This window comes from Acyrthosiphon pisum, chromosome A1, assembly GCF_005508785.2.
Source record: "Acyrthosiphon pisum isolate AL4f chromosome A1, pea_aphid_22Mar2018_4r6ur, whole genome shotgun sequence".
In the NCBI taxonomy this organism is placed as follows: domain Eukaryota; kingdom Metazoa; phylum Arthropoda; class Insecta; order Hemiptera; family Aphididae; genus Acyrthosiphon; species Acyrthosiphon pisum.
The window spans coordinates 94,746,611-94,767,645 of NC_042494.1; the positions used below are offsets into that span (position 1 = coordinate 94,746,611).

Sequence of the window (21,035 nt, forward strand, 5' to 3'; positions counted from 1 at the left end):
ATATTTTATATATTTTGGTTTAATTCGATGAACGCATTTATTGACAGTTAGCGATACTAGATGGAATTTTGTATACCTGCAAACTACTGTGAAAAAAATAATATTTGTTATACTCACAAGTCACAACAAGCAACATACTCACATTAGGTCAATCTAAATATTTTTATTAGTCACTTGCCGTGACGAAACCATGTCAAAATTGTGTATAATATGAGACAATATTATTATAATACACGACAATAATTATCAATACAACTAATTAAAATTATTTTCATTTATTTGTGTTTATAAAGTAATATAATATGATAAATATAGTTATCACTAATCGATGGAACTACATATTTTATAATTTTGGAACAACGAATAAATAGTTCTAAAATTATTCAAAGTTAATTATTATATAGTCATCGATCATCACTAAAAAAAAAAAAAAAACAAAATGATTGACGGATATTCAAGCATATTATCACTGAATACTTATTCTACCATTCATTTTTCATTAATTAGATCTAATATCGCTCATACTTTGAATAATATAATATAATATATAATACCTAAACATATTATATTGATATATACCTACATATCTAAACATTTTAATTATTTATATAAAAAAAAAATGTAATTTATATAGTTAAAATTCTAATATTAATTTAAATTTGATAGAAAATGTATACCTACAGTAAACATTTTGTATTGTTATTGATAATATAAAATGGGTAATGGCTAGTATATTATATGTGCGGATATATATAATTATTATAAGTATACCTACTTATTATTTATTACAGTAAAATGCGCATACCATTATTTTTTTTTATGGTGTAGGATATTATTTCCAATTGATTTATCATAATGGATAAATATACAAAGTGTCCCACAAAGAATAGTTAATTTAAAACGGTGGGTTAATGAAATCCTCGCCGCTTATTAAAACGAACAAATCCTTGTTGGAGGCTGTACGTAGTTGTGCAGTTTATTAATGTTGATCTCGACAAGATTATATAGTATATTATTTAATATTATCTGTATATTATATTATACTTTTATAATATTGACGAAAAATAATACAATATACCTATAAATACCCAATATGTGATATCATCATTTCTTTGATTATACAAATCCATACATATATTATATATGATTTATTGAAAAAAACCATAAGAGGTATTAAGAATTTTAAAATAGTAGGTATTGTATTTGTATAGGTATTATGTATGTACATTACACATTTACTAGTTTTTTTTTCATCTATCACGAAATTATTCATACTGACTACTTAAGAGTGCTAAATCAACAGACGATGCTGCGTGTCTCGTGTACATGTATTCGCGCGGCCCACCGTGACAAGACATATTATCGGGCATGATGTAAACTGTAAACACACTGCAGTAAGTCCATCGGAGGTCTTTGGCCCTCACGTGTGGAAAGACCGGCTAGTTTTATTATTATTATTCATAGTCCAAGCCATTCTCTTCCTTTTTTTAATACATTATATTATTTTTTTTCTTACTTTATAGGTACAGGAATACAGGACTATACAGGTGCTTTTTCCTGTATCATCATAAGACGTGATGTACGGCGATCACCTCTGTCAGATTATAATGAGAGTGTATTCACCAGTAGTTGCTACTGTATATCATATTATCATATATTATACTCGTACACTCTAAATACCCGTCTTATAATATATATTTAAATAAGAAATTTCTATTATATATAATGTGCATGTATAATAAACATGGTTTTTACTTTGTATTTTTTTTTATAATAAAAAAATATAATTGTCTCATAATAATAATTATAGTAGATACTGTAACCCATATGATCTCTCGTTGGACGTTACGTTTATTTTACAATGTAGCACGTTTTCGCAACGCTTGGGAGTGTATTATTTAAATAAATAAAGTCAACACTGTTTGTAACAGTGATACATAAATAATTTATAACAGCTATTGGAACTTTTAAAATTAAAATATACTAAAATATGAAGATAGAATAATATTGTTTTACCTGCAGATACATGGTAACTAAATAATTTGAGTGGACAGTGGTCCCAGAGGTTAGAGGCAATGTTGTGACGAGAAACAACATACGTATAAATATGAGGCATGCAGAATATTGCTTGAGTATTTAGATCGTATTTTGATAGTATTTAGTCAAAATATAATCATTGCATTGTGTACCTATGCAAAATTTGTTTGAAATACTATTAAGCTATAATATAGGTAGCTATTTTAAATTAAAAATTTGAAATTAGATAAATAAATCATTAAGTATATATAATTTGAATTTTTGAAAAAGTTGGCAAAGTTTTATATTAATGGAAAACTATTTATATAGTAGCATCATACATTTTACTTAAAGTATGTGTTGACAGGGAAACAAACAACCGTGCAGGTAGTTCCGGACATCGGTGGTAGAAGACAGGAACATCCATCGCACATATGTACCTATAGGCATATGTACCCAGTGGCGGCGCGAACTTTTTCGAGAGTGAGACATGAAAATGTTAGTTGCAGCACACACGACCCACCGATTTAATTTGCACAAAGCCGTGGGGGGCTACGCCTCCACACCCCCTATTATAATTCTATATCAAATTTACCCTTCTAAAAATTCAACTTACGAGTACTAGGTACAATAAAAACAACTTATTAATTATATAAATATTGATTTATTAATAAACATTGAATGTACAAAAAGACTATTTATATATTTATTTATTTGATACGTTGTGTCACTCAATATATTTTTCAGAACTGACTATCCACTATGGGTATACCCAGTACCCGCCCACCACCCCTTTTTAGCTGTGAGACAAATGTCTCACAAAAACCCTCTCGCGCCGCCACTGTATGTACCTATATGCATCAGATAAACATCGTGAACACTATTACTACCGTCCCAAGAACGGGCAAAAACGTCGCAACCATTATTTTATCCTTTGCCGGGCGACTGTTTGGCGATATGTTATTTTTTGCGTATTTTTGTATCGTATACTATACGTGATCAAACCGGTTTGAAATGCATACCACAAAAATAATAATAATACAAATAAAAACGTACAGAGAATATCATTTTATACGTATACGTACATAATATTTTCCGTTTATATTCCTATATATTTTTCAGTTAAGACTCGATAGCTTATAGTCTGCATTAAATCATGTTTTATATTTATATTTTTACTGCTATTGTTTTTCGATGATAAAAATCAATACAAGTAAGTCAATAATATATTTTTTTAAAAATGGCCATATTTGCATACCTATATATTATAATAATTTAAATTTTTAAACTATTTTTTAAATCTTCTATTAGTCTTTCAACGCATATGCGTATTGCTTAATAATAAATAATAACATTTAGTTACCAGCCATTATATTATTGTAAAGTTTAATCTCTTCTTAAGTGCTTCTTGCTATCACTATAATAACGTTCTCAATTGCAGTGTTAGTCGATCACAGGCCAACCTTTTTCTATATTACGCCAAGTAATAAAAATAAAAATAGAGGTACTTATGGCATCGAAATTAAAACTTTCCTATTAATTAAAACGATAAAATAGGTATGTACTTTTCTCAACATAAATTCAGATTATTAATGTTTTCTACGCTTAATTTACATTTAAACAGCATACTAATATAATGAAACTCTTGATGGACACGAAGAAGAAGAAGAATGAATAGAATAATACAATTAAGTTTCAAGTGATGAGTGATTAGTGATTACAATACTCATTTGTGGGATGATTAATAATATTTGGTTAAAAAAAATTCAAATGAGTGCCATAAATTATATTATGTTAGTCATCAAGTATCAAACGCGAGTGCGTCATTCAATAATATCAAATTGACACTGGTTGGATACCCCTGGTATATCAGAAACGTATAGCCTATTAGACTATAAGGTTAAGTATTTATATAAATCTCTAATACAATTAATGACTAATGTACGATTTAGTATCAATTATTTAAAATAAGCTTAAAACAGATCAAAAAAGAATATAAATGGTATAAAATAATTAAATAAATAATATTATAGTTATATATAATAGCTTAAAAATTAAATGCATCATTATCTATTTACCTAATTTATTATTGATAATTCATTACTAACAGTTAATAAATGTACTGAGAACTTTTGAAATAAAAATCTAGATTTGATCTCACTATGCCAGTCGCTTCTGTACACGGGTTAGCTGAATATTTAATATTTTAATAAGCTATGCATTTATTTAATTCATAGTAATGTAGTATTAAGTTCTTAGCAGTATATAAAACGGTCACATTTTAGTAATTTATACTAATGTGTAATGGCACCCCGTATGAATAGCGATATCTGTCAGTTAAATGGCATCATGTATTATGGAAAAGATGTTACTATAATATGTTTTGTTATTTCTAAACGAATGAGCCCTGGAAACATGCAATAGATTGTCAGTTGTGTACGAGTATATTATATTTTATCGTCGTGCCCGAATGGTATACGCGTTTTGCGTTTATATAAAAGACGTCGATTGCGGCCGTTGTCCGAGATCAAGTCAATTAATTAAACACTCGTTGTGTAGCTTATTATGTAGGTATATAAAAATATAAAATACAACTTATGAGCACTCAATATACAGTCAACTATAGTTATATGTTAAATATGTATATATATATTTATTTTCCTTCCTCTTTCTTGAAGCCTACACTAGATTATAATTCAAATCATAAAATTTTTAATTTTGTCACAAATACGCATGTGCTGATGATTTATTGCTTATAACTTATAAGTTAAAAGACACAAAAATAGCGTAGGATGTAACTAAAAAGAAAAACACATGTAACATAAAATAAGTAGATATTTAATATTATGTAACAGGTATTCCAAGGGAAACGTTTAACTAATTAAATGTTAGTCGAAGATGACGAAGATAATTTCATAGAACAAAAAACGAAAGTCATCAACATGAATTGTACAATAATATATGACGATTTCAGAACTAGTCACGAAAATTATTATACTAGTTTATTATCAAGATCTACTTGAGATCGAATAAAAGTTAAGTTTTGGAGAACACGATTCAATTTTTCAGAACATTTAAGGAAGAAATACATAAAATTGAGAATTAAAAAAATACGAAAGTTATTTCATCAAATATAAATTATATTTGGCATAATAATTATAATAATATATACTATAATTATAATATTCTATACAAGTATCTATACATATATAATTGAAATATATTATTTATATATTATTCAGGGCGATTTTTTTAAAAGTAAAGATGAATTTTCTTAACAACTTTTAACGTTTTAGGAATAATATTTTTTAGATATTTTGTAATATTTAGTCATAACTGTTTATTTTTCAATGTTACTATAATAGTATATTTACTATACCTACTTTTAAAAAAAAAAAACTGTAATCAAAAAGTTAGATGAATTTGTCCGGAATACTTAATGAATAAAAAATGAAAAAAAACTACCTACTTTTAAATAAAAATTAAGTCAGTAAAAAATCAGTAAGTCAGTAGTAAATAGTTTAATTACCTAGAAATATATGTATTCAAATTTTGTATGAGTACTTCGATCTTTATAAATTCAATTAATTATGTTATAACTTATAATATAACTACATATTCGTTCGAAATTTTATTTTTAAATACCCATCGAAAATCTTAGAAAAATATTCTTTTTTAGAATATGAATTCTAATATTTATTCTGTAATTTAAAATGTTTTTCAATAATGGTTAAAATTATCTGGAAAAAATAATTCCATAAAATGAAGAAAGTATTTATTTTTAAAAGAATCACTTTGGGTATTATGTAAAAAGAAGTATATGTTATAATTATTTTATATTAAGATTAATTTATTATACAATAAAGAAAATTTATAATTTGTATATTTATAAATTATAAATAGAAAATTTGATATTACATTTATATAATATATAAATTATAAATACATGTATAATACATATTATGTGCTAAAAAAATGAGACACCAGTCAATTAAAATTATTAATTAATAATTTAGATGCATTAAACAATATATTATATTTTATAAGATGTCCAAGGAGATCATGTTACGATACCACTGTATCGTCAAGGCTTTGCATAGGTATTTAGTGCACCCGAATAACTTACTATTTGCTCATTTTTGGCGTGTTATTTCGTAATATTATTATAATAATATTATGTAACTTATTTGATCAAAGTTTTAAAACTTATAATTAAAAATATAGCTAAGTACGTTTGTTAATCATTAGTGATATATTACAATACATCCACAACATATTTATGTATATAGTTTAGAATTCAAAACAACTTATTTAGGTATATTATTGAAGTTTTTAAAGTGACTACTTATATTATTTTAGCTCAATAGATTTTAATGAACAGTATTTATAAGTTATTACTTATTAGACTAAATGATTAATCCTATATTTCGTTTCTATTGAATTCCTCCTATATCACAAGATTTAAAGTTAATACATTTGTATAATATAATAGGTATATAATCTGGTGTTAATTCTATCCACGGACAGTATTAAATTAATCATAACTGGTAGGTATGTCGAGACACATTTGGATATGGTCCAATAATACTAGAATAATCTATTGATTCGATTATTATTCTTACATAGCGCTATTAATTTGGTAAAATTTTAATTATAAACAATTACATTAAAGACCTGTATTAATTCTGGAGGAACAACAGGTCATTTTTATTTAAAATGTATTAATTTACGTGCACACAGATAATAGCTCAAATATATATAATGCGTTATCTACGGCTGAAATCGAGTTAGGTAGGTTAGGTTAGGTATACAGGTGTTCGTATATCTGTTATTAGTTATTGTAAAACAAAAATTATTTTTAATTGATTGAGAAATCGGATGTAATAAATATTGTTAAGGATAAGATCATTAAATTCCGTTACTATAATATGTACATAAAATAAATTATATATAGGTAGCTAGGTATACGTGTATAAATGTATAATATAATATACCATTATCAGATGTAGATCTCGTACGAAATTAATTTTCAATATGGTATTATATAACCACGTTGTCATCAAAATGGTTTAATTTTATACAGCATAACGCAGATTACGGCTATAAAATGGTATAAGAGGAAACTCATTTTTCGTAAATCCCGCAGGTATTCCAAGATCGGCTGTGTTGTATATATGTAACTACGGTGCATTTCTCAAAGGGCAACACACCCGCGCGTCGCGCTCTCATTATGAATTCTGCTCTTGCCCGTTTCTGGCCAACAATGGTTCATTCCCCAGGACATGTACGACCACAGAGACCTTCCTGTTTACTATGTGTAATAAATATTTTACTATCGTTCGCATCCCAATTGACGTGCTCGGTAAATAACGAAATCACAATTGGTACGTGGAGAGAAAAAAACTCAGGTTTATATTATATACGTGTATATGCATTTAGTTTATATATTAATATAGGTAGTCACTACAATGGCAGACCAGTATTGAATGGACAATATGGATAGCAAATATAGCACCCATAGGCTGTGATCATAGCAGCTATGTCATGACGAAAAATGTTTTATACTAATCGATAATATATTCATCACGGCGTATATTCAATATGCAGCATACCTACTGTATACCGACTTAAATCAAATAAAAATATTTAAAAAACATTGTTTTTTCTAAGATATTAGTTTTTACCTATACACTTAAAAGGTAGCCAACAGATTTGGTCTTGATTCAAATAATTTTGATGTAAGGTAAAATACTAAAATATACCCATTATTAATTAATTTTAAATCACATATTATATTATGTACCTACCTATATAGTATAATAAGTATGTAGTGTAGCCCGAGCGCAGGGCATATTATAGGTATATAGGCATATAGCTTACCTTCATATAATATTTTATTAAAAACAATTTTTAGATGTGAGCAATTTTAGAGGTTGACATAAAATTAAAAGATTACCTATTTAATTATAATTCACAGATAATACTATAAGAGTATTGAATATTTAAGATTTAAAACAGACATTATAAAACAAATACCTAACTTTATTATAACTAATTGCTTTAGTATTAAAATGTATTGTAATACGCCTACCTAGGTACACACGTCAATATTTTTCAAAGGACTGCTACATTGCTGCAGTTGTATATTTTGTTTTTCAAATAAAAATTCAATGTAAATACCTATAACGGTATATAATTATATATTATACAACTCTTTGTCACAGGAATGTTTTGCGTGGTAGTGCAAATTTTTTTTTTAAACATAAATCTATCATGTTGTGCGTAACAAGTTTCGTTTGTTATTTAGATTATTGGCTATTAGTCAGCTTGTATGTGCAGTTGCCTGTTAATAAGAATATTATAAAATATAACTATTGTTATTATTATGTTCTCATATTCTCATATTTATACGATCTAAATTTAATTAAAGTCAATCTCTACACCAAATACAATACAACAAACACACTTACATACCAAAAAACTTATGATTAGGTACATAAACAATTGAAAGTAAATAATAAATAGTCGAAATAAATTTGTCATTATAATCAGCTATATTATTTCTATCATAATATAATATAATAATACCTATCTTTCATTAATTACAATTCACCAACAGTTATTAACTCAAATAATATGTAGGTACTGATGATTTTAGCATAATTATATTTAAGGTACTTAGGTACTTACCGAGTACATGATAAAGACATCCAACATTGGATCTTCAAATCAATCTGCAAAAAAATGGTAGGTACTTATATATTATATTAGTATAATAATAGGTATGGTATATAGTATATTAAAATATAACAAACAAGATAAGTAAATTTAAACTAACGTATGTTAGTATCCTAAATAAAGGATTTATAGAAAAAACTTGCGAATATGTAGATCAACGGGTTACAGTCGTTACAGATATATACATTTATTTAGTTGTGGTTTGTAGTCTTGTAGAATATTCAGGTTTTAGACCTGGGTTTACTGGCCCATATGTAATTAAATATAAAATATATTATTTAACTGCAGTTTGAAGGTACTGCATCATCAGATATATTTTGCAGTAACACATTGACACCACTAATTAATAAATATAAAAACGACGGCACCCATTATTATAGCCTATAGGTATATCGTATATCTACATAATATATATTATAATATATTATATTATACATGTATAGGAATTGTAATAACTAATAAATTACCAATATGATTGCAGTGTATAATAATTGTAGATTACCAGCGATGATAATCATTATGACTACTGACACACATTTTACGATAATTTATAAGATATTGTACCTAATCACTATAATTGCAGTATAGGTAGGTATATAAATAACCTATATAAATAATAATATAATATAATTATTGAATGAACATTTAATAAATAAATAAATCTAGTTTTTAATTATTTGAGAACGTTATATTATACTTACTATAATCGTGTTATTTTATTTATTTTTGTTAAGTAAGTACCTAAATTAATATATTATTATTTTTTTGTTGCAATTCGAGTTTGTCCGTTATCCCGCATATACGTGTGAATGGACTATGGAGTAACATCGTTATGTGTTCATTCCCTTAGGTACTTCCTATATTATAAAGAATAATATGCTGGCGGAAACAAAAAGACATATTATAACGATTTGCATAATATGATAATTCTTATTTATAATATTTTATATTTTTATAAAGTATCTATAAGGGTTATTATGTGTAATACAAATACAAAATGATCGTATTATTCAAGCAGTTAAGTATATATTAATATGTTAGTTACTAGTTAGGTATAGCCGCGTATATCGTAAATGTATAAACATATTAATATAATTTACATTTATAAAATATAAATAGTTAATTATCGTTCCTATATAATGCACTTTTATATAATTATATTTTGCAACAGTAGTTATCGAAATAATTTTTTTTTGTTGATCAACATAATATTGATATACAAGTATTGATAGAATAATTGTTTTCAGAAAAAAAGTTACAATTTTATAACCAATATTGTAAGTTTGAAATAGGTTTTATTTAATATTGTATATTATTATTTTGAATAATTGAATTAATATTTTACTTTGATTTTAAGATAATTAGGTACTTATGAATATTAACCGTTGTTCGAATAGATGTGTAACAAATATTAAATATATAGTAAAAAGCAAAAAGCATGTTTGGGAATCATTGTGACCTATGGCAAATAATTGAAAGGGGGCCTACAAACTCACGCACCCTCAAATCACGATGGGGCGAAAAACCGTTACACACTCATACATTATATATATGTGATGGTAAACCATCTACACGACAACAGAGTTGGCTGCGTAATGTGTCCCACATCCGATTTTACGAGGGGGGATATATTTATATAATATTGTAATATAAAATTTATAACACGTGAAATTCAATATTACCTACTTTTCTAACAGACTCGGTGATTTTAACGCTGGATATATATATATATATATAACATTATACGCTATAATAATATGGTTTAAATAATATTGTTTATAGTATAAGTACATATATTATGGAAACAAAAATAAATAAATTTACAAACATCCTGAGAATTAACTTAATACAATTATAACCGTACAAAATAAATACAAAATTGGACACACAAAAAGTATATCAATATAATATTTAAATGGAATTTTAAAACTAAGATTACCTATATAAATAAAGGCATATAAATATAAAATTGCTTTTTTTATTTAATTTATAAAATATTGATATATACCTAGCTAATTTCCATGGCATACCTATATAGAGTATAGATTATAGGTAGGTATATCCAATATCCATATCTGCAAATAAATCCTACATGTAAAATGTAATAAATGTAAAGTATTAACATAAAGAATCTTTTTTTAATTCTGATTAAACACGTATTTAATGTGTGATTAAAACGATAATAATTCACGTTATGTTCAGTAAATAGGAAATGTGAAAAAAACGCGCAAACCCATTGATGCTTAAAAATAATATAGTAGAATTTACAATAAAAACACGAAATAAACAATTGTCAATTGACGATCATTACATTTTTATGAATAATATCAAACGGGTATAATTAAATAAATAATTTCATTAAAGAATAGATTAAATTTAATAAAAACTGTAACATTGACAGACTACAGATATCTTCAGTGGCATATATTAATTATCAAACGATAAGAAACAGACATTGACGTGTAGTTATAAATGAAAATTTGTTGTTTTGACGTTTGTTAACTCAATAAAATCAAAATCGATTGTGCGTGTTATTGTTTTTACGCCCATAGATATTTAAAATTAAAAAAATATATGCGTGTTTATATTTGAACGGGTCGCCCCCGTCGTACTAATACAAAAAAACCAGCACTTGTGCGGTGTTGGCGAATGTTTTAATCAACATTTACGTAAACGCTTTTGCATGTATTATAGCCTATATTTTATTATTGTTATTATTACCTATATAATACAGAAAATCGACTTTACTGATGATTACCTATATGATGATGTATATTATTTAAAACCCAAAAAATATCCAGGTACGAATTAATTGCTACCGTAGATGGGTAGACTACGTAGAAAACGACAATCGTTAAGTATACGCGACCGCACATCTGTCGGATCTCTCCAGTTTCAAGAGACCGCGAACTCGATCGACCGAAGCGCGTACAACGACTGCATAATAAATTACGTTTGTACGCGTACTACGTACTACGTACGATAACAATAATAATAATAATATATAATAGCACATATGCGCGTTCGTTTTGATCTCCGCCTAGCGTAACCGTAGGCCCGCAACAGACGCGACGGCAACACGCGTGGCCCCAACGGCAGCAGCAGCAGCCGGCGAGTCTCCGCACGCGCCAAACTGCAGTACATGATAATATATTATATATATGTATATAATATACATAATAGTAATATTTACGCGTCGCGGTCGTCGTAGTCATCATCATATTAATATACTATTTTTTTTTCTCCTACGGTCCAGTGACGTTCCCCCGCAAACGGTCCTCGAGTGTTGTACATCATAATATGTATATATATAGTGAGTCACTCCATGCGTATACGCACGGAGTGTGTAAACCGTGTAATTTGCTATCCCAGTGTGGCAGTGTGTATATATACATTATAACGTACATAATATATGTATGTACGCGCGTGTGTGTTGTGCGGGTGCACATATATAAGTAAGCCATTTTTTACGTTATACTTGGCACTTAGGGACTTTGATAGGAGCAGGACGACTCGTCCTCGCAATCGCCGAAATATTATCATACCTGTAGCGGCGCGGCATAGCAGGGTGTGGACTTGAAGAGTTTTTTACTTTTCGTCGTTGCGCAACAATCACAACAGTTTTCGTTCAGCATAATATATTAAAATATGCATATAGCTCCATACCTACTCACAATGACGGCCGTTTTACGTTAAGTTTGATAAATGCGCCGTAAAGTTATTCAAACTATAAAATGTTTATTTTTTCTATATATTATATACATAGTCGGTTAGAATTATTATAGTTCAGTACAGAGTATACTCGAATAAAGTATCGAAACTCAATCAAGATTCTACGAATTATAATTTATAAAATATGTAATAACGTACATACTGTTAAAACTATTATTAAAAAAAAAATATTAATTTTACATGATTAACTATATTATATCAAAACGTACCTAGTTATTTTTTTAGATTTAGCTAGGAAGCCGGTGTACCTATATAATCTATTATTATATAGATTTGGAACAATGAATGAACATGTTTTTTTCCGTGTATTCACTGAATCATATTTTGGAATGTGTTATTATTATTATTCGTGATATCTCAGACGTGGATGAGTCATCTGTTATTTCTTCAATGCTATTCGCTATTATTGTGCATGCAAGGTGGTATATTTATTATTACATTAGGTGCAAAATTACTATTACATGTAGGTTAGGTTAGGTCTATATAGGCACATCACTACATATTTTTTTAACTGATAACATAGATTTAAACACTTCCTATACTCACTATGATTTAAATTAAATTATTAAATTATATTTTTGTAATAAACGTAATTTCTAATGAATTATGTTTATCACATTTTTTAAACAAATATTACCTACTTACTTTTAAAATAGTTAGTTTGTCTGTTAAAATCTTAAAAATCTGAACATTTATCAAAGTAAATCATTATTGAAAACAGAATGAAGACAAATTCAAACTTGTGTTCAATTTTATACTAGTATAGAACTTATTAAATACATTATTTATGGACTACATGAGTAAATTAATCGCTGATACTATACGACATACGTCTTCTATTATCATCGAGATTATTAAAAAGTAAAAGTTTGGAATTGTGTAGTTTATTTAGACGTGATTAAAAAACCATTTTATAATTTGTTTATTTTTAATTTACATAAGTACATAACTAATTTTCAATTGCACTGTTAAATTATCTCTGACAAATTGTTTTTAAACGAATAAAATATGATCCGCTCATTTATTTCTAGGTAGTAGGTACAATTTTAAATCATAAAAGGTACCTTTCGGGGTGCCACCACTGGATGACTTCTCTCTCCCGTCAATCAAATCTCATAAAATTTACTTATTGTATAACATGCAAACATAGATTGTAAATATATATATTTTGTTAAAAAAAAAATGCCTAATACCTATATAATTTATATACATTACCTATTATTTATTAAATCACTATTAAGTTGTTTGTTTTATTTATTAAAAATAGATTATGATGAATGTACTAACAAATATAATATGGATAAAAAAATAAGGGCATTACAAAATCTTAAAATGTCTTGTGTCTTACATTTTCTGAAAAGAATGTTTTAAAAGGTATATATACTTTTATCATATTAAATATTTATTATCGGCTTAACATTACTTTAGGTAGTGACTATATAGTAGGTATATAAATAAATAATAATCATATCACATAAGTTATGATACATAGGTAATAAAATAGTATCTGTTTGGACCTATATGGCTATATATAATACGTAAACTGTACATATACATAAAATATGTAATATAGTATATATCTACCAATATATTTTTTCGTTATATACAATGTTAATATACTTATATTTATACATATATGTGTTATTATTATTAAAATACATTATAGCCTACATTATGTGTCTACTTTTATATCACACACATAAAAGCATTATACATTACCTAATTTTTTCGAATTCGTGAATGTTTGTTTTATGACGAATTTATATATTTTTTAGGGTAGATTGTATTAGTTAGGTTAAACTTTAACCATTGATCTGTTCGACTGTTTCATATTTTAATAGAGTATATAACTAATCAATTATTTTGAAAGACCCCACTCGAGTACTCGACCCTAGAGGGGTGTGAACTCGTGTACAATGCGTGTCCATTATTATAAAGGGTATAAGTTCCACTTTATAGACTCGGTGACATTTGGTGTTTTTCCTGACAAGTGTTCCTTGTCACTTATTCCCCAAAGCAAGCCGATATCAATAGAGCGAAATAAAGAATTTAACTGGATCAAGTGGATTAATACTGCACCCCTATACAGCAAAAAGACAATATAGTAGTAATGATGTTATGGGAAGTGCTTTTAAAGCTCGGCAGATGTTACTTTTGTAGTTTATTATAATTTATAACGTAGATTATTATATATAAATATAATAAAAAGGTTAGGCCGTTATAGGGTATATATATTATAGCACCTAGAAATTTATTAAAAATAAAACTATGAATATTTCTTATGGTTGAAGCTAGATTTTTTTAATTGATGACCTATATAATAAGAATTAAGAATATTGTTATTTTTATTTTTATTTTTATTTTATATTACGTTTGCAAAATATAATTTATGTGTAGGTTTAGTGGACGTTCGTGATGCAAACAATAGACTTAAGCATTATATTTTTGTGATAATACTTTGTATAACTTACGACTATTTTACTTGTGATATCATTTAGAGATTGCGCAGTTCTTAATGTTGACATACCAGTTGCTGTAGGTAATCGCGTATAAATTAATTTCAGTTGAACGATTAAGCACGGACATTCAAACTACAATGTTTTACTTTAAATAGTATCATATTTTTAATATTTATAGTACATACTACATGCCTATATACATACGTACAAACTACAGCTAATATGAATAAAATATGTAGGTATTAAAGTAATGTAATTACATATTTGTTATTACTTTATCGTGTTTAAAAATTAAAAATATGTACTTCTATCACTGCACTGCATGATTTATATAAATATCTGAACCTATAATATTATGAGCTTCTATTTGGGCCGATTATATTTTTTATAAATATACATATTATATCTTTGTTAAATATGGTTCGGCTTGGCTATTGGCATATTTTACTGTTGCGACTTGCAAATTCCTCAATGTCATAATATACTCATATGGTTTTGCAATAAATTGTTATGTTACCGGCGACACATTTATCTAGTTTAACAATAACAGTTTATCATCAATGAAGGTACATTATACATTATACCTACATATTACATACACTATACAAATAGCGGAAGTATGCAAAAATAATCAACGTGGTCATTTGCAAGGTTGGGTAGAACATAATATGATGTAAAAAAACAGTGAGAATGTTATGAAATAAATTTGCTGTATCAAATAAATTTAAGTCAGTGTATGGAAAAACATCATCCTGTTTATATAATTTGATAAGGCCACAATTTACCTAGATATAATAATGATATTAATAATAATATATAAAAAGTTCATATTACTATATGGCACACAATAACATGTATTTCATTATTGTAAAACATATTTTTATAACCATACGTTGGTACCTACAAATCTACCATGGGTATATTATTATTAAATGAAAAAGAAATACCAATTGTACAATAATAATGGAATTATGATTTATATTAATTGCTATTGTAGGTACCTATGTATAATTTATTAATTTTTAAATGATTTAAATACCATTTTTTCCAAATAATATCGCGAACTGTGGGGGTTGGGGGCTGTTTTAGCATTATACTTACCTCTCTGCAAAAGTGCAGCCACACCCTTCAATGTAATTCAAGCATTTCAAATTTCAATAATATACTGTATGCTGTATTTTACTTAACATATTGAATGTTTTAAATACCTAGTTTTGTTTAAATGTAATATGTTTTGGTAATGAAGTAGGTATATAATATTCAAAATGCATCATCATGCATTGTCTGATACAACTTAAAAATCTTAACTATAGGGAAACGTACTATGGGTATATGTTATAACTAATATAACTTTTATTGTTATGAAACAGTTTATACCGAAATATTTTTCCTGCAGGTGTGACTGCAGGTATATACATAAACATATATTATATTATTCCATTTACAGATGTGATTCATGTACAAGGAATATCATTATACCCAATGCTATAAGTGTTACTATTTTGCTGACGAACATGAAATATTACGTGATATGCACACAATGCGACATCATTCAGATATGGTGATTATAGGAACAATGATTATTGTCAGACAACATGTTTTGTAAGATTGTGAACAATTTCTTATTAGCATTTTTATAAATATATAACATTTCTGATATCATGTAAGCAATCTTTTAAATACACTTCTTAATTCTATAGTTCTATATCAAGGTCAAATACACAGTTATTAATTATTTTTAAATATACTTATATATATATTTTAGAAATATTTGTATTTTACATTATTTGAAGTCATTACAAGAAAACACATTTCTACTATTTTTTTCTTTATTATTTTTGGAATGACAGTTTATACATGTCTTATTTATTACGCCGAAACATAATATTTTTGAGAATTTCAAAATCTAAAATTAAGTTTACAATGACTAGGCATAATGCCACAAGGGCGTATACCCCCAAAATGTTGGTCCACTCTTCTTCACGTTCAATACTATTATTAGTTGTGAATAATTTTTCTCATTCTTCTACTAACTAAATCAATTTTTATACGTCGGAATAAGAAAAGAAGTAGGTATACAGTTATTCAAAAAGTAAAAACTTTAAAATTATAACGACAGGAAATATTTATTTTTAATAAATGTTATGTTGTAATAATGATTTAAAATTATTTAAAAAAAATTATTTGTGTAAACGTTAATTCTTTTTGAGGTAAATGACGAGTTTAGCTTTTAAAAAATCTCTGCTTGTATACTTTCCAAATAGTAACATAACGATAATCAAACTCTAAGTCTAATAAATAAAATAATATTACAACAGAATACCTACATTGAAATACCTATCTTCTATTTGTCTTTTGAATATTTACAAACATAAACATTTTAGGTAGGAAAACGAAATGTGTACATTCTCAATTCTTCTTCCTATTACTATTTACTGCTAAACTTGTTATTTTTTATTGTTTGAATTTAAATTATACATACAAATAATAAAATTAGTGAATATTATAATTTATAACCAATATAGATATTATTTAAAATATTATATTGTATCTATATCGTTTTTTTAGTTACACTAACTTAATTGACACTCACTTCATATAACCATTTTATTTTCTCTTACTTTCTATAGAAAATACTATTAAAAAGTATGGCCATAAAATACATGAAATAATTAAAGGAATTTCTGGAAAGTGTAAAACTAGTAGTTGAAACCAAATAAAATTTAATTTCATCGTGCAATTTAATTTCTAGTAGGCATACAAGGTAATACATTTTAAGAGGATACTCATTATTATTTCGAAAAGTTTAAAATTTTTTGAAAATATGCGTTTTCTACGTAATTTGATTCAATCGCAACGCAATATTGAAATTGAAAAATCAATAATTATTGTTTACATATTATATTGATAGACATTTTACGAAATTATAATAAAATACTACATAAAATAAAATATTATTTTCAGTTTGTTAATATTCATTTATTTAATGGTCAATATTTAGTGTAAATATTTTTTTTTAATTTGAAATACACATTCGATAAATAGGGTTATGTGGGATGAATCGGAAATGTAAATTTTGACTCTCCACTTACTGTAGAAAGAAGTTGAGGTGATCATTGCGGTTATTGGAAGTTATGAATCGACTTGGTCAACGTGGGTGGTGAAAATAACTTTGTAATCTACGTTGTCTGCTACAAATGTGTTTGGGGTGGTTGGTAGGTTAGCTGTGAAAATATTAAATAAAACCGGAGTCCGGAGATAATATTGCTCCTCAAGGAACTCTATAGCGACAATCGGTGATAGTCATAGACTTTTAGAAATAGACGGAATATTAGGTATGATAACGCGTGAGATGGTAGAGCTTGTTACAGGGATCAAGCGCTCTTAAAGCTATATAAAATTGGCTTCCCGGTAACAGTGCTATTTCTCTCACTCTTATGAATTAAACGCATGCTATCTCCTTTAATCCATTTGGTACGTCCATGCCTTCCAGTCTTCGGGACAAATGTTCCGTCTATTTCTAATAAGTCTATGAAGATAGTGCAGAGGTTTCGCTACCAGGGGTATATTTAGACATATTATTACTGACATACATTCGATAAAACTGTAGGTGTATCAATATCACCGCGGCAAAGGCGGAATATTTATGATTATGTACCTATTAAAAATATTAGCTTAATAAATTACTCTTAACCATTTTTACAAAGTTCAACTTTAGGTATAATATATTGTTCGTAGGTACTTTCGTAGGTATAATACTTCTAGGGGTTTCAAAATATTTTAATCAAAAACATAGGTACCTACAGCTGGCTTAAAATATATTTAGTAAATTGTTTAAGTAGGTAAAATATGATTGAATATCGTATACTTATATGGTTATATATAATAGTAAATAAACGAAGAAAAATATAAATTATTAAGGACTGACTCTTGAACATTTTTTCCATTAAAATTATTTATAATTTTTACATACTACAATAATTTATAATACAATATAATAAGCTACCTAATATATTAATATTTCATATATAGATTAGGCTAGCGAAGCTTAAATTTTAATATATAATTTAATATGAATTTTTTATTAATATGTACTATTAAATATTTGAATACCTAAATAATTTTGTTGAAGTATCAATAAAAATTATTATATGACTTGTTATTATAGAATATTACCTACTATTATAATCATTTTGACTCAAAATTTAGTTCAGTCGTTGTTTATTTTCTGTATGTTTATACTTTATTGTATATAACTTATCATTTACATTTTAAAAACGGGATAAATAGTGGCCCCGGCCGCCTCCTAGGCGTAACATCCGGCTTTGTAGTCCAATATGCAGACACAGTCAAAACAAAATTAACGCCTATCGTCTGAAGACTAAAACCGTTTCTGTGGTATTAATATAATCTAATTATTCATGTATCATAGACATTAGACGACGTGTCAGTGTTCAGTATTCACAGTCCTCTACCATCATCATAATAAATGTAGACTTGTATTTTTGTCGATAAAACTTTATTTCGATTTTCATATGAATATGAATGCCTTGTTTGCACAATACATATGTTTAAAATGCACAACACACAGATAACGAGAATCATGAGTACATTATTATATTAATGAATACATATTGTTTCAGGGATAACCTAACCTAAACATAAAAAAAAATTGTAAATAATAGAACTTTTGTAACTTCCTATGTTCAATTTCCGATTGTGTCCGTTTTATTATTTTATGTATCTATTGCATAAAAATTTGATTTTTAGGTATATATCAAATATATATTACAGGAAGGCTTTGAAATACCTAAATAATAATTCCTATTAATTTAATAATTATGATAGGTTTAGCTTCTTTAGTGATAGAAAAATGTACTCTTATCTTGAAATTAAAGATGGGTAATTAATAATTAATTACACTCAAGAGAGGCTTATTAGTTCGTAATGTCCAACATAGTCTACAACCTTTAATTATATATCTATAATAATTACATATATAATAATCTACATAATAATTATTATTATGTAGATTATTAAATAACTATTTAATTTCTTGATAAATATCATCGTAAATGCGTTATACTATACACTATAAATAATACTACCTACATTACTATACTATATATAAATATGTATATATAAGTTGTAAGTATCTATATATAAATTATTATATTATGTATGATGTACCTGATTAGTTTTATAGAATATACCTCCTATACATGGTTTAAGTTACTTATACTTCTTTTCTAGATAGATTAGGTAGGGCAGATACGTTAATAGGTACTTATATTTATACTGCCTACCTACATAATATATTACATTTTATTTTCTACAAAAACTTATACTGCAGTTGTAGGTAAATATATTAATTATAATGATTTATTTGGTTCAGTAAAAATGATTGAATTTAAGTACCTCCTTTACTTAAAAACTGTTCAACAAATAATAAAAAAAAAATTAATCAGCAAAATAGAAAATGCCACCAATGAGTTGCTTTTTTCGTCCAGCTATGTTATATGCAAACTGTGCAGTACAATAGTTTATTCAGAGCATACTCTTGTTAAACCTGTAGCTTTCAGGTGCAGTATCTAAGTCTGTAAGTTTCAGTGGCATATTTAGGAATTTTAACATAAAGCTGTGAATTACAATTATAATCATTTTTCATAATCTGTGTCATCGGCAGTTGAACTAATTTTTGCCAAAAAACAAATAGCATTTTATGTACATAATATTATGTAATGATAATCAAAATATTATTTTATGATACAATCAGTGCCGCATTTAGACATTTTGCACCCCGGTGCAAAAAAAAATTGGCACCCCCTAAGCTCCGGCGAAAAAAAATTGCTTCCCTCTAAGGGGCCTACCCACGGAAAATATGGGAGCTAGATCCTCATTATCCTTTTAGATTTTGAGCTCAGAAAAGAATATTTGTTTTACAATGTGTGCTTTTTTTAAAAATATTGTTTAGTAATGCTTGATTTCTCTCTCCGCAAAGATACTTTTGAATTTATGTCACCTAAACCTTGCTAATAATTCATCATATAAATTGTTATTTTTTTCCACAATTTTAAAGTAGGTTGTAGG

General features: G+C 26.8%; 1 protein-coding gene across 2 annotated transcripts in view; it reads right to left on the reverse strand.

The window, feature by feature from the left end:
- The window catches only part of LOC100168182 (protein inscuteable homolog), a 37,579-nt gene that overhangs the window by 14,494 nt on the left and 2,050 nt on the right, over positions 1 to 21,035 (reverse strand). For both annotated transcript variants that reach the window (XM_008186968.3, XM_001952804.5), the window contains exon 2: positions 8,707 to 8,750. The gene's annotated coding sequence lies outside the window, so the exon portion shown is untranslated. The remainder of the gene's footprint in view (positions 1 to 8,706; positions 8,751 to 21,035) is intronic.